Consider the following 16,008-nt stretch of genomic DNA (forward strand, 5'->3'; position numbering starts at 1 on the left):
CACCTTTGCTACATGTGCTGCTTCTGCTGGGCCAGCCCAACATTAATTTTGCATAGAGTAGATTCCTCCTGTTCCATGCACAGTCCATATGATTTATACCTGCCTCAAGTAGCTGTGTGAATAGCCTCATCACAGGACAAAATCCTGGTTGTGTTTTTACCAAAAAACCACACCAACTTCAAACCAAACACAGCCTTTTGCTTTTCAAGATGAGAAGAGTTAGCATTTAACTAACATCTTCTGATTTCCAGGCTATGCAGACTCAGTAATTAATGAGTTCTCCCATTGCCCTGGTAGGGCAAGAGAGACAGTATTATTTATTAGGCAGAAAGGAATTCCCATCGTGTGGATCTACATCTTATTCATTCTGATGGTAAATTCATCAAATTGTTCCAGCAGATAAGGCTTTCCTTCTCCCCAAACACTCTTGTCAGTCAAGTGGCTGAAAATTTCCCTCATTTAGCGAAATGGAAATCTCACAGTTCCTGGGACAAATAGAAACTTCCAATCATTTAGTTAAAAGCCTCTTGCCATGTACGTCTGCAGAGAAAGGACTAAAACAAAAAAGAAAAAGAAAATAAAAAGAAAAAAAAAGAAAAGGCTTTCCTCAAAAGGAGCACACACAGAGGTGGAAAGGAATGCAGTTGTCTTTGTTCCTCCACTCTCCTGAGAGCTCCTGATCATGACAGGGATCCTGTTAGATTGTGCACTGTGGACACCAAGTGAAGGCAGCCCTCAGCCTGCAGCACTCCCTGACCTTGTCCTTCTGCCTGAATGTTTGGAATGGCTGTTTTGGAATAAATGGACATAATATAAAATAGGGGAGTTGGAGGCTGAGATCTCTCTCCTTTCCTTTTCTTGGAAAGAATTAGATGTGGTCATGGCTGACAGGGCTATAAACAGATATTAAAGGAAAGGAACAGACAGGGATGTGCCCTCCATCACCCTGAACACACCTACAGGTGCAGGTGTTGTGGGATGGGTGGAGGCAGTGGAGTCACAGAGGGTGTTTAGGTTCACATTCTCTCCTTAAATTGCTTAAGCCAGAGCACTGGGCATTTCAGGCTGCTTGTCTGACCCAGTGGGGCATTTTTTGTGTTCTTATGTTGAAAGGGAAGGCTGAAAACTGCCTTCAGAAGCCATAGGAAGGGAGGAATGGTTTTGTTGGGTCTTCCAAATGCAGTAAGCACTGGAAACACCTCCAGGGTTTTTGCTGGCTGAGCAGCTTCCTTTTTGCTTTCATCCAGCAATCACACACTTTCCATCCCTCTGAGGACCAGGCCTACCCCCAGCAACAGCATACAAAGGTCACATTTCTTGTGAATGTGCAGGAAAATCTGAACAGTGCCTGGGCAATGAGTCTGGCCAGGAAATAGCCCCTTTTACGTTGTTTTCTTGAATTCTGGGGTTTGGGAGGGGGTTTAGCTTTAGGCAAAACCATCAAGAATAGTGATTTGGGAATACTGTCTAATGCATCACAGTGCTTACTGCTTAAAAGCTTCAGTCCTCTCTTCACTTGTATATTCTGTGCTCCCTGCTTCAACTACATTAATTCGATGAACTGAATCTCATTTTTGGTAAGCATCCTGTTGACCTCTCTGTAGCTACAGGAAGCTCTTCACCACAAACATTGTCTCTCTCCAGTCACAGCTTGTCAGTTCCACAGAAGAGAGATTGTGGTCCCCTCTCTGCCTGGAAAGGGTTTATCCTGCTGTCATAAATAATTGGGACAGGCTGGGAATGGACAAATTGCCCAGGAGGATTTCTGGGGGAGAGATCAAACCCTAGACACACCTCTGAATGCCTGTTTCCCCAGAGACTCTCCACTGCCCATGGGAGGGAGAGACACATTTCAGCTCCATCCATGCTTGTTCCCCACACAGAGCAGCAGGACCCCAGCCCTTCCTTTGGGTTGTTGTGATGCCCTCCCCTCCAATGGCCCCTAAAGCAGCCACAGAATCACAGAATACTCTGAGGTGGTCACTCCCAGGGGCACCATGCCCTGGCCAGCCATGCTGCCACTCCCTGCTCCATCCTCCCACCTCCCCACTGCCCAACTTTCTCCCAGCCCATCTCCCATGGTCACAGGGCCTGGAAGGCTTTTGGGGTCAGAGCCAGGCAAATTGAACATGAGAGAGGTCCCAGGGAGGGAGAAGGCAGGGAAACCCACATTCCTTCATAACATCAGCAGCAGGCAGGACCTGGTCATGTTGAAGCTCCGGTGCATGAAGAATTATACTCCAGTCTGATTGTTTTATAAAAATCTGCTCCAGCACCTGTCCAGAGCCATGATCACATCTTCAGTCATGTGGCCAAATGCCTTTTAGTTTTAATCATTTGATCAAATGCCCTGGTGAAACAGCCATTTGTTCAAATGATTGAAAGTTTGTCATTTGACCAAATTACCAGTCTGGCAGGATGACTAACAGGTCATGCCACCACGTTAAATTCTATTAATGTCACCTGGGAGAGACAAGTGAGGAAAGGAAGGGTTAAGGGGGGAAGTTTGTGGAAGTGTTATTCCCTTGCCATGTACACCTACACGTACACAGGTGTGGTCCCAAGGAACAAGGTCTGAAATCACCAGGATGGCTCCACATCCACCTGGGCATGTCAGCAGCTAGAGGAGCTTCACGTGGACATCCCTCAAAACCTGGGGAGAACAACTTATGCCAGTGAAGGAGCCCAGGGCTGCTCTATCAGAGGACAAAACTGGATCTGGAATCTACACTTGGACTGCAGATGGGGACTGCCACTGCTGGGACATGCTGGAGGAGTGAATCTGGCCAAACCATGAGGCAGGAGCCACAGCTCAGTGAGAGCAGTCCCAGGCACCTCTAATGCCACTGGTGTTACTACACCTGCATTGCCTGGATCAGCTGGGGCACTGGCATCATTTCCTCCCTCCTTCCCCCTCATGTTCCTGGAGCTGCATTTCTGGGATGGAAGGAGAGGAGGGAGTGGAAGGAGAAAGAGTAAAATGTAGCTTCTGGATGAAGTAAGAACTGACAGCAGCCATATAAGGGGGCATTAACCTTTCATAAACCTGCTCTCTGGCCTGTGACTGGAACCAGGAAATAAATATAATTCTCAAAGTAGGTGTTCTGTGTGCAGCATGGCTGTTCCAGCACACACTGGCTTCCTGTGAATTGCAGTTATATTTACACGGTGTTGGTATAGAGGTGAGATGGATTTTGCTAACATTAAAGAAGCAGCAGACTTCAAGCAAGAGGCCAGCACTGAGGAACCAACCTGTCTCCTTTTTTGGGAAGGATTTGCCATGGGTGTTCCTGGTGAGTGATGATGTCCTTAGAAAACTCACACACCCTGCATGGCCCTGTCCCCACATAGGCAGGTGGGTCCTGTGGAGTGACCAACAGTTCCAGACCCCTGAGAGTGCTGGCAGGAGGAGGTGCTGGAACAAATTTCTGCCCCTTCCCTCTCAGCCGCCCATGGTTTGCTTCAAGCAAGACATACAGGGGATGGTGTGCCACCACTTCCCATCCAGACGTACAATTAGCCACTTGTTTTCTCTGGTAACAGAGCACTGCCACATGGGCACAGCCAGTGAACCCTACACTAAGTCAAACATAGTAACAACAGTCTGATTATCTGACTTGAACTCCTGACCTGCTGATGAGACACACAGCATGCACAGGAGGTGTTTGTGTGCATGAGCATGTGCACACACAGGAGCATGATCTCTGCCTCCCCAGGCCAGCTCCACTGCTGCTCCCTGCAGCTCCTGGCCCAGGCACAGCCCTCTCCACCTCATGATGAAGCATCTCACTGTGCAGCTGGATGATGACTGACGTCATTGGTGCTGTCAGTCCCAGACTGGATCAGCATTTCTGATCAGCATGTCAGGGCAATGAGCCCTGCAGGCCGCTGCCCAGCCCTGGAGGTGCTGCCTTGAGGGCCTGGCTCAGCACTGTGTGTGCCAGGGCATGGTGTCAGGTGCAATGACAGGGCAGTGACTGTAGGAGTGCCAGGGGGCAGGACAGACAGGATGGACAGAGGCGAGAGATCTCTGCAGCCAGGTCGTGGAATTGGGGTTTATTGCAAAGGGCCTGGGGGCAGGGCCCTGCTGGGAGCTGCCAGCCACAGCTCAGAGCAGGCCCCAGAGAAGAGAGGGGGAGAGAGGATGAGAGGGTGAGAGGGTGAGAGCATAAGAGAGTAAGAGAGCAAAGTTCCCATTACAATACCATAAATCTTCTTCTGTGTTGGATATTCTAATTCTCACTAACCAATCTAGAACAAGATACAAAGCTTATAACATTTACATCCAGCCTATAAGGATCATTACATTACCATACTGTGTTACATTTTAAACCCTAAAAACTCCTCTTTGGGCCCCTTCTGCCAAGGTAGTAGGGTCTGCTCTGACCCTTGGGCCTGTCTGCAAGCAGAGGGTATTGTCTCATCAAACGGGGATTACCTTCAGCCAGCCATACCATTATTTTCCAGTTGTTCAGTAACTCAGATATCTCAAAGCTTGCTTTCATTTCAATCTCACTTATAGTTCCTATATTCTCAAAATCTTTTGCCAGGCAATCATATTTATCAGGCTCTCCTGTTTCATCTTCCCCAACAAGTGACCTTGTCTGTGTATCCTGCAGTCACTGCATCTTCCCCCTCCTCATGACTAGACCTGGAGTGTCTGAGATTTATCTGGTCAGTGTGGTTCCTGCTGCTCACTCTCATCCCTATCCTAAGCTCTCAGACAAAGTTGATTGGAACTGCAGCCTGTGCCCTGTCTTTCCTTTCCATTTCTTCCAGCTGGCTTGTGTTCCTCTTCACTTCAGCCTTCTGCCCACAGGATCTGTCCTCCCTGGCTCCATGAGCCCCTTCCACAGCTGACTCCAGAGCCTGTCATATAAGACAGGTGTTATGTACCCTTTGCACATCTACATACTGTCCAGGACAGTCTGTACTGGGCCTGAAAAATGATATACACAGAAGCATGTAGGAGGCTGCAAAGAACTATATTGGTCATAAAAAGATCGCCAGTTTAGCCTCAGCTTGAGGTAAATGTCTCAAGCAAACCCATTACATATTCTGTGTATACACAATGGGCTTGATTTGAGATGTATTTATGCTCAAGAATATTATGTATTCTCTTTATACACCATGCAAGGTTAAATTTTTTTAAAAATTTATATTTGCTTTTTATCATACAGACGATTTATGGTCAGACCTCCTGAATCTATTTGAAAGTGTCCATTTATTCTCCATTAACTCTAAAAGTGCTGGAGATCACAAATTCACTTGCTGCTATTAATGTATTTAGGAGCTAGACTCAAAAAGGTTTAACTAAACTCTTCTAGAGGAAACTGAGAATCCAGATTTGACCTGTTACAGATAGGGTTGATGTTAAAATTCAGCTTTATATTGGAATTTCTGATTGGGGCATTTAGATTTATAGCAGTGGTTTGGACCAGTCCCTAATCAATTCCTAGATAGTACTTTTTCATCAGCTGATCTGACAGCAGGAAGAAGGTCAGGATCATAAATTTCCCCTTCCTGAGTGCCAGGAGAGGAGGTGGGAAGTGCACCCCCCCACAGTGAGCATCAAGCCAAGAGCAGGGGCCAGGACTCCTGCCTCCAGCTGTCTGGCCTCCTGGCAGCACTGGGTGTCTGCCACCACCCTCTCAGGAGCTCAGCTTGCCTGAGGACACTGCAAAGGGTGACCACACACTTTCCAGAACTGGCTGGGTCAGGTGGCAGTGGGTTGTCAGCCTGGGACGCCAGCACAATTCTCCTTCACCCAATATATATCTCCTCCTGTTCTTGCTCCTTCCCATTTTCCTTACCATGGCCTCTCACGCTTCCAAAACATCTGAGGGATGCCATGCAAGGCAGGCCAAGGTGTCCTTTGAGGGAGAGTGCGAGCAGAGAAAACGCTGCTGTCGGCGCGCACGGTGCGAGCTCCGCAACAAGGTGCCCTGGGGTTGGACACTCATCACCGCTATATTTAGCCATATGCACAAGCCATCTGATCCTCAGCACTGGGGAGTTTGGGTCTAACTTTACACAAGTTTAGCTAACACTGTGTGGGTGGGTTTGAGCTGCAAAGTGCTCAGGTTTGGACTCAGTCTCTAAGCCAAGAAGAGGAGAGTGCCTTTCGGCCGTGGGCTACCTCTGTGGCTCTTTCCCTTCCCAGGTGCCATGTAGCTTCCAGCAAATCCTTTTCCTCACACTCTGTCTCCCAAAGCTAAAGTCCTGGTCCCTCCCAGCTCCTTTGGCTTCTCAGTGTCACCTTTTCCTCCTTGCCTCCTGTGCTTGCTCCTGTCATGATCCTACATCCCTCTTGTACACTGCACCATCAGTCCCCTCCTGCTCCACATATGAGTAACAAAGGCTTTGAGGGTGTTGGTGTGTTTGTTTGTCCAGACCCTCCCTCCTCAGCTCTGTGAAGCCTTTGCTGGAGGAGGAACACCAGCAGGGAAGTGTGGTGCCACCTCAGAAACACCTGAAGCAGTCATGGCCAGGGTAAGAGGCAATGACCTCTGCTTGCCTCACCTGGTGCAGGCTGCCACTCCTTCTCCTTCAGGATGGTGATCTGACTCTGCTCTGTGATGGCAGCCACCATTTTCCTAATAAGTACAGGAACTTCAGTAAGAAACCAAATTCACTTGTTCCCTGGAGGCTGGAATCATCAGAAATTATATATTCATCCATATTTAGGTAATGATATTTGCCAAGTCCTTTAATGTCCTACAGCTCCAATCACAGCTGTCTGAACTCCTGCAAAATGTGGGAAGGAAGAACAAATGTCAGTAAAATTGCTTTGTCTCTTTCAGACCAACATCACATCAATTGTCTCAAGAGCAAACCCACGCCATCTCCTTCCCCCCTGGTTCCTACAGGAAGGTTTTATTCAATAAAGAGGCCTTTCCTGTTGGATTTTTGGAAAATATTTAGGACTCACCCATTTTAGGGGGCAAGGTTCCCATGTCCACCAGTGATAAAGTTTGCATCTTCTCAGCTTCATTGGTGTGACCTTTTATGACTTTGCTGGACCTGCATTACACCCTGAACACTTGGGCCCCAACCAACAGTGTAGCACCACATTTCTTAAGATTGAGCTTCAGATTCTTCAGATTGAAGGCCGAAGAAAGACACCCAAGGATCTCTGATTCCCATGGATGAGAAGGCGACCACCTCTTGTAGCCACATTTCTCTTCACAGAGAAAAGAAAGGCACAACTTCCCCAGGATTTTCTGAGCCTGGATCTCAACCTTCTTGAATGCTAAAATACTAAGAAATGGATTTTGTTGATATGAAGGAATCATGACCTTTTATTCAATGCAAAATCTGAAATTGCCAAGAGAGATTTTTAATGAGTCTTAGCTCAGTGTGGTTTTCCAGATCAGCAGCACGGGTGTCTCTGGGAAGTGATGTAATATTTGGCTATTATCTAGCAAATGACCACTGCTGGTTCTCTGAACAAGAAATTAAGGGGAAGGGCTTGTGATTTTGATATATACAATATTTTTGGTTTTTTCTCTTGGTTTCTCTCTTTCCAGATATCTGTTATCACACTACAGGTAGAGCAGCAAGACTGTATGGCCTGTAGGAATAATATAGGATATGGGGAGGGGAATAAGGTATTAGAAGTCATGCGATCAGTCTGGGAAATCAACTGGGGAATGCACAAAAACCAGCTTAGTTTTATCAAATATTACTTTTAAAGGACATGGACAAGAGGGGATACTGAGGAAATCTCCTCCAAAGCATTAAAAATCCGTGCTAGAGAACAGCTGGCCAATGAAACACATAGTAAATAAAAATGCAAATCCTAAAACACAATATAAAACTCCATACAGCCCCAAGACTGAGAAAGGTCACCGTTTTGGGAACAGCATAATCTTCCAAGTAATTGAGGCAAGGTGGAGCCCCAGCATGTGGGTAAACACTTACTGCAGCTCCTGAGAGAGCCTCGTCAGCGTGGAAACCCCAGAGGCACCTCTGGAAAGAAAGGCTGGGAATGGGGGAGGACTTCTTGGTAAATATTAGCCTAAACAAGCATAATAATGGGACCAGAATCAACCCAGAAAGTGCCCAAAAAACAGATCCAAAAAGCAAATAGGACCCCCAATCTCCATAAAATCACACATGCCCAGCCTCATCCGTGAGCACAGTCTGGCTGGATTGGGCATGGTGGGAGGGAGCTACAATCCTATCCGCCAGCTAGCTGCTCTCCTGAGGTCTGGCCTGCATTCAGAATAATCTTTTAAATCCCTCTTCTCATCTCTTTGTCTGCAGCTGTGGTGAGCAATCCCAAAATGACCGAGCTTTCCGCTCGCCCTCCATTTGTTCAGTGTGCTGACCTAATCCTCTTTCTAGGGCTCCTGGGGTACAGCAGCCCAACCACTCAGCCACCTTCCCAAGGACCTTCCTCCACCATGGACCCCAGGATTAGTCCTGAAACATGAGACCTACCAGAGCCCTCTGCTTGGTATGCTCCTAGCTGATTTTCCAGGGCCAGCAACCTCATCAAGGGGAATTTCCTTTGACGCTTCCAGTGGAGAAGAAAATGCTTTCAAGAGGGCTTTAAAAGCAAAGCTGCTGCTGGCTGATTCACTTGCAGTAATCCAAGGCAGCAGAGGAGCTCACAACTGTGGCAGCAAATAGGTTTTTGGACCAGGGATGCTCACACGGTGTAGACAGGGGGCATGGGAGGCACTTTAGGATGGAGCTCAGCAGCCTAGCAGTTCAGGGAGAGAAATTAAGACTATGGCAAGGAAAGCCAGCAAGCAGGAGCTGGCACAGGGTTTCCTGAGTGTTATCTAGTGCCTGGGAGAGAGACTGAACAGAGAACAGTCCAAAACAGCCCCCTGGGCTTGCAGCAGCAGGGACAGCACCTCACACCCCAGAATGAAGGGTCAGCTGGGTGGCTGTGTGGGAGCAGGGTGAAACAGATTGCTGGGGAAAAGTTGAGACAGGTTGCTGGGGAAAAGTTGAGACAGGAGAGGAGAAAAGAGCCTTGTGTGCAAAACAGAAGCTCAAAGTGCAAAAGTAAGACAAGGAAATATTTTACGTCTTTTATTAACCCACTTGAAACAGCAGGACAGAGAGCAGTATTGATAAATAGTCGTACTGGGAAAATTTGCAGACCTTTCCTTCTGGCACCACTCCACCACTGGCAGCCATGCAGATGAATTAACAGCTCCGGTATCTAACCCTGCTCGTTGCTGTAGCAATTTGGAAAACAAAGGTCTGGGTGTCCTGGCTGCCTCACAGTTGTACAATGACCCGCCACATCCCAGACCCAACACCGACACCTTTGACACGCTCTTGCTTTATAAGGAAAAGAGGTCAGTGCCCTGACCTTTGAAGCACTTTCCTGGCTGCCTGCCTGGTCGTAGTGGCTCTGTGGAAAGGTTACTAGGGGTTGGAGAAGTGATGGTGGAGTTGTGAGAGGAGCTCAAACACTCCCGTGCCTGGTTTTCCCTTCTCTGCCTGTTCCTACCAAGGCTGCTGCTGCAGAGTGTAGGAGTGTCTCAGCACACAGGGCAGGCTTTTTGGAGAGAAAGGTTTTTTGGATGAGCAGGAGCACTGGATGAGCCTGTCTCTTGGGCAGTGAAAGCAGTGTGTGAATGGGAGGTCACTGCTCTGCTCATCAGGGCTGGGCTGGTTCTGGTGAATGTTCCACTCAGTGGTGCCCAGCACCGTTCCTGTATCACGCAGTGCCTATAACTCACAGAAATAAAGCATGTCCAACACCCCTCTGAGACATGTATTCTATATGAAAATTTGGTTTATTACTGTCAGACCCACAAATCTGGATCCGCTGTGTAATTCTACTGGCGTCCATCAGTCAGACAGACACATTTAATGAGAATGAGAATTTATACTGCTACTTCCTATATTGGCTGCTACCGAAGTGCAATCGACAGTCAAGATCTTCCCTTGCCAAGAAAATTGTTCCTGAAAGAGTGCTGGCATTTTAACGTTTCAGGAGAGCAAACCCACAGATCTAGGGGTGCCTCTTTGCTGGATGCAATTCTCCTGTGCTGGATACAGAACCAGGGCATCTGTCCTGTCTAGGCACATGGGAGATGTGCAGGCAGTTGGTTGAATAGATAGAAATGTATAATGGATGATATTTCTCAGCACTTGGGAATGTATATTCCCCGGTCTTCTCAGGAAGCAGCATGTTTGATTTCCTTCAGCTATTTTTTTAAGGGCTATGTTGTGAATATTGACACGTTCAGGTGTATTTGCATTGGCTGTTGCTGTGGGGGGCAGGGAAGGCTTCTCCAGATGCATGTGGCAAGTCACATACCTGCCTCTTCTAGGATAATGCTGCTGAAAATCCTTTTTTCTCTTTATCTTTCTTTCCCTTTCTTCAGAAACCTTTGCCACCATTCTGGCTGCTGCAAAGAAATCAATGAGGGCTTGAAGGAAGAGGTTTCATGGCACTCCAGCATTTGGCAATGCCTCCTGTTTGTCAGAGACACATCCACAGCCCAGGTCTTCCCCTGCACAGGGTTGCACTACGTTTGTGCTCTGGGATTGCCCCATTATTGAACTAAAGCCTTCAGCTCCCTATGACTGCACATTCTCAGGTACAACTTTCAGCCATGAACAGGAAAGCAGGAAACCCTCATTCCATGGTTACATGGAATACACCAGCAGTGGGGTGCATCTCCCCTGAACTGAACCCTGATGGCAATTTGTGTTTCAGGAGGCAAAGTTCTCAGCAGTGATTTCATTCCTGTATTAAATACTTCCTTCTTTTAAAATCAGGTATCTTGCACTTCAACTCAAAACTCAAAAATAGAAAAGGGGATGAGAGTTTTTCTTCTGAAAATATCCCAGTTTTACTTTTTGACTGAATTTAGTAACGGTTTCTCTGGAGCAAAGAAATTTTCTCTGACTGGATTTTGAGCCAGACAAGAGACGGAGAAAACAACCTTTCCTTCCAAAGTCAATTTGGACCAAGATCATTTTCTTTCCTCTGACAGACAGGATTTCCAGCTTAGAGCAAGGTACTCCTCATGCACTCTTCATGCTTTACTGAGGAGCAGAGGTCAAGGGAACCAAAAAACAAAAGCTGCATTGGATAAGACCTGTCAACACCTACTGTTTAATCTGATGCTGAGCCACCACCCTGCACATAATGTTGTTGGCAAAACCCACTCATACATGGCCCTGCAGAGAAAATGGTGCTGCAGTTTTTGTAGCTCAGAAAGTGTGTGTTGAGGTGGTACCTAGCCTCAGCCTTCTTCTCCACAGCATCAGCTCCCCACCATGGGAGACCACAACCAATACCTGTCATGGCTCTCTTAGTGGTTCTCAGGCAATGCCACTGGTAAAATGCTGAAATGCCAAAAAAGCCCTGAAAGTGCTGAGCATCCTCACTTCCTTTTAAGTGGGAGCTGGAGCACCTTGCTGGATTTGGCCCTGTTTCAGCAGATGCTGGCTGAGAAGGGCAGGAAGGAGGGCCTTGGGAACTACAGGCCTGTCATCTTCATTTCAGTGCCTGGAAAAGCTCTGGAGATTATTCTGGGAGGTGTTGAAAAACACCCAAAAGACATTGCAGTCACTGGTCACAGCCAGCACTACTCCATGAGAGGAAATCCCTGCTTATCCAACCTGATTTCCTGTTATGACAAGATAACCCACCTAGCTGATCAAGGTGATGTAGTTTTTCTGGATTTCAGTAGTTTTCAGTACTGTCTCCAACAGAAACCTTCTGGACAAAATGTCCAGCACACAGCAGGATTAACACATCATGTGATGTGTGAACAGCTGGCTCACAGGTTGGGCACAAAGGGTTGTAGGAGATAGTGACAGAGGGGTGACCTGTCACAGGTGGGGCTCTGCAGGGCTCCATCCTCAGCCCTGTGCTCTTCAACATCTTCATAAATGACCTGGATGCAGGACTAGAAGGGATACTGAGCAAATTTGCAGATAATACAAAACTGAGAGGAGCTGTTGATGCCCTGGAGGGCAGGGAGGCCTTGCAGAGGTCTCAACAAATTAGAGGACTGGGCAATCACCAACCATAGAGAGTTCAACAAGGGCTGATGCCAGATTCTGCACCTGGGGTGGGGCAGCCTTGGATGTATGGACACACTGAGGAATGAGATGATGGAAAACAGTGACACAGAAATCTTCTCTGATTCTGAGACTGTCAAGACTGTCCTTTTTTCCTCATATTTTTCCCCCAAGAAAGAGATCTATTTAGGATTTCCACTTTGCAAAGGCAAACTAAGGCAAAAGCTATTCTGGAGGCAGAGAAGAGTAACTGCAGTTCCCTTTCTGTTTTCACATTTGCAGCTATAAGGGTCCATTTTAAGTGACTAGGAAAAAAAATTGTGATGCTATTCCAACAGTGGAGCGAATTATTCTTCACAAACACAGCTAATTGAGGCTGCGGGGTTGCAATCATTCGTTATAGATGGGCACTGGAGAAGAATAAAATGTGTCTTCCAGCCAGCTGCTAACCCCAAAATCACAGGAGCCAAGTACAAGAACTGAAGCTTCCTGTCTCCAGAAGAAAGGTCCTGGTTCAGAGTGAGGGGGAGATTCCTGCCTCTGTGTTCCTTTGGCAGCTCAGCAGCCCTCCTCCTCCTGTTGGGTCCTTGCCATCCATTCTTACAATATTTAGCACCACCACCCTGGTCAGATTTTGGCTGCAGCAAACAGGAATCAGGCACACACAAATCAGAGACATGCATTGCCGGGATCTCTCACTGCTCAGAGTGACCCTGAGAAGAGTTGGAAAGTCTCTTTTCCCAGCCCGGCGCTTGAAGAAGGAGTCAGAGCTCTTCATTTCTCGGTCTCAAGGTTGTTTATTGTATCTTATCTATAAAATTCTTTCTCCTCTCCTGCCAAGCCCCGCTCAGCAAGACAGTTCCAGGCACTCTGCCTGCCCCCGGGGCGGTGTTATGTCTCTATACTAAAAACTACAAATACAATATTTACAATTACTTTCCAATACCTATCACCTATGTTAGACAGTGAGTTTCTACTCTAAACCAATCTGAAAGTGCCAACATCACAGCAGAAGATGGAGGCCTAGAAGAAGAAGGAGAAAGGCTGGACATGCCCAGTTCCCTCTTGCCTCCTGAACCCCCACACCAGAAACCCCAAAATCTACTTTTCCACCTGTGATAACTTCAGTGTTATTCCACCTAAATTGTTGTGGCTTGCTGATCTTCATATAGGGTTGGTAATTTGCTCCATGGGTCATAATCAAATCCACAGGTGTTTTGGGCTCTGTCCCAGGGCTTCTGAGTCCCCTGGCAGGGGTCCTGGCCATCCTGGACAGCCAGAGGGATGTCCTGGGCTCCCACAGTGCTGAGGATGGTGATGCTACCACACCCTTGGTTTGTTAAAGCCCCAGGCTCTGAAACACCAAGTTGCCAGGGGTACACCAGCAATTTTCAAACCTGTGAGCTGCTCTCATCAGATGATAGAGCCTGGTTTCATTGCTCTCCCCTGAGAAATCCCCCGAGGCAGGCAGGAGGTTGAAGTACCGTGGTTATAACTTTGATATCTGAATGAATATCTGCTAGCCTCAGGCAACCGGGCTTCTGTTAATTTTGACCAGGGAGCATGATACACTGTGGCAAGCCGTGTCACTTAGGATTGTATCTGCTTAGACATGATGCCTCTGAGTAATGTAATTTATATTTCATGCACAATTGAAGCAGCTAATGGTATAATTCTCCAAGGGGGAAACAAGTTGTTACAGCATTAATTACATTGCAGTTGCCTTTTTTTTTTTTCTTTCCACCCTGTGCCGAACACTTTGGAGTCATCAGTCCAACAGCAGCAGTAGATGGTGTCACTTCAAAGGGTCTCTGGCTCTGCAGCCCCAGGGGAGGGAGGCTGGGGCCACCTCCCTTTGGGGGTGGCAGGCAGGTGGCCTTGGCTTCTGAGGGCAGGCAGCCCAGAGCTGCAGCCTGGCACTGGGAGATGGGGTCTGGAGAGGCAGCCAGAGCACAAACAGCACTGGAAGGTCAATCCTGGGCATCCCAAGGGGTGGGGAATGCTGAAGTACCTGAGGATTTGGAGGAGGGATGGCTGAGGGCTGTGTGTCTGCACCCAAGGATAATTCAAGAAGTGTGTGAAAAGTGGAGGGAAGTTTAAAAAGCACCTGATGTCTCTGCTAGCCCAGCTTTCCCCTCTGCACAGCAATCACAGAGAGGGTGCCATGCAGGAGGAGATGAGCACAGACTTGCAGAAGCACAGCTATTCCAAGGAGGGAATTTGTCAGCAAAGGGAGCTGGGGCTCCCAGGCACTGGGAGCTGGGCTCGGGGGGACGATGCTGACCAGACTGACACAGCTGGAGTCTGTAGGACAGCCCTGTGACCGTGGCTGAGCTATAGAGGCAGCCTGGGGCAGGCAGGCAGAGGGGCCAAAGCAGCCTCAGGCAGGGCTTTGAGAACTGCTGGCTCTGGGTGGCTCTGGGCTACAAGGGGTGCTTGTTTTTGCAGTTTGCATACGGCATCAAAAACCACAGAGCCAGCAGCTGAGCTAGGAGGAGGTGTAAAAATAGAGCCACTGGTACATAGCACAGCGTGCTCGGGCTGGATGTAACCCGAGCACGCACTGGTGTCAAAAAAAAGAGGGAAGGGGAAAGGGAAGGGCAGAATGACACAACTTTGGCTGTTAAGAAAAGCTCTGAATTAAAAATAAAATTCAGTGTGTGTGTTTTGACCCAACGGCATGTCTCAGAGGGAACTGCCAAGTGTGAGGCCGGGATCAAGAGGAACATCTGTGTCCAGACTTCCTGCACTGCCAGCAGAGCGGCAGGGTGGTGGGGATGCCATCTCTGGTCAGGAGGAGAGGCAGGGCGTTGTGACAAGGTTGCAGGAAGGAGGTGGCTTTTGCCTATGCTGAGAGCACTCCCCACAGCAGCACACCAAGAGGCAGGAACTCTTCGTGGTGAGAGCTGGTGGCCCAGATCACAGCGCTGCAGTCTCAGGGCGGGTGCTGGGAATGTTCACACTCCCTTTCCTCAGGCACTAATTTCGTGCAATCGTTTATGCCAAACGATAAAGGAACTGATTGCAGATCCATATGGAAAATGATGCCTTGCATCTCTGCAGAGATATTCCAAGCATACCATGGGACATAAGATCTGAAGGAGGGAGAACTGGAAAATTATTTATTCACAGAGAAACGCAGCTTGTAGGAAGCCAAGATTATTCAGTTCAGTTGAAGTTTAAACTAGAAAACAGCTTTGGCAAGAAAAAAATATGCAGAAATTGTTTCTAAAAAATTCATTAATATCTATCTGTTTCATAGAGTCACTTCCATGAAGAAACATCTTTATGGGGAAGGGAAATTCAAGTATCATTCGCTGGAGGACTCAAGGACCATTCTCCAAGGGGAGGAGCACAAATGCCCTCAAAGTGGTTAAATATAAACCAGTGATTAAATAATATTAGCATATTAGCTATTTGTTCATGTGGGGACTCCACATCCCCAAGTGATGCTCTCCTCCTAAAACTGTCCAATCCCTCATACTCTGTACCCGATTCTGTGGGGATGCTGCTATTTACTCAGGAGCAGAGTAACCTCCATCCCTGTGGGATGTGCTCCTACCTAATATCTGGACACTGTCCAGCAGGATGGAAAAACGTGTTTCAGTCTCTTTCTGCAGCAAACCCACAACTGAGCTCCACTCTGTAATATTTTAGCAAGCCACCTTCAGCCTGGAAGCCAGATAGCCACAGGCCAGTTTGGGCCAGTTCCAGGCTCAAGGGGGACCTGGACACTGGGGCAGTGTCAAATCCCTCTCAGCTCTGACACTGACCCAAAGTGCTGGTCACCAGCTGAGATCTACTGGACCTGTTACTGAATAAAATTTGCATACTTTGGGATCAGTCTCTGAAAGGCTTTTTTCCTTTTTTTTTTTTTTTTAACAGATAATTCATGTCAGGTTGGGTGACCTCTGCAACTCATCACCTTGGGAAATCAGGTTAGTGATGTGGAGAACTTCCACATGGCCTGAGGTTGCTGGCTTTAGGCATTAGGAATTT

The sequence above is a fragment of the Molothrus aeneus genome, chromosome 2 (assembly GCF_037042795.1).
Source record: "Molothrus aeneus isolate 106 chromosome 2, BPBGC_Maene_1.0, whole genome shotgun sequence".
In the NCBI taxonomy this organism is placed as follows: domain Eukaryota; kingdom Metazoa; phylum Chordata; class Aves; order Passeriformes; family Icteridae; genus Molothrus; species Molothrus aeneus.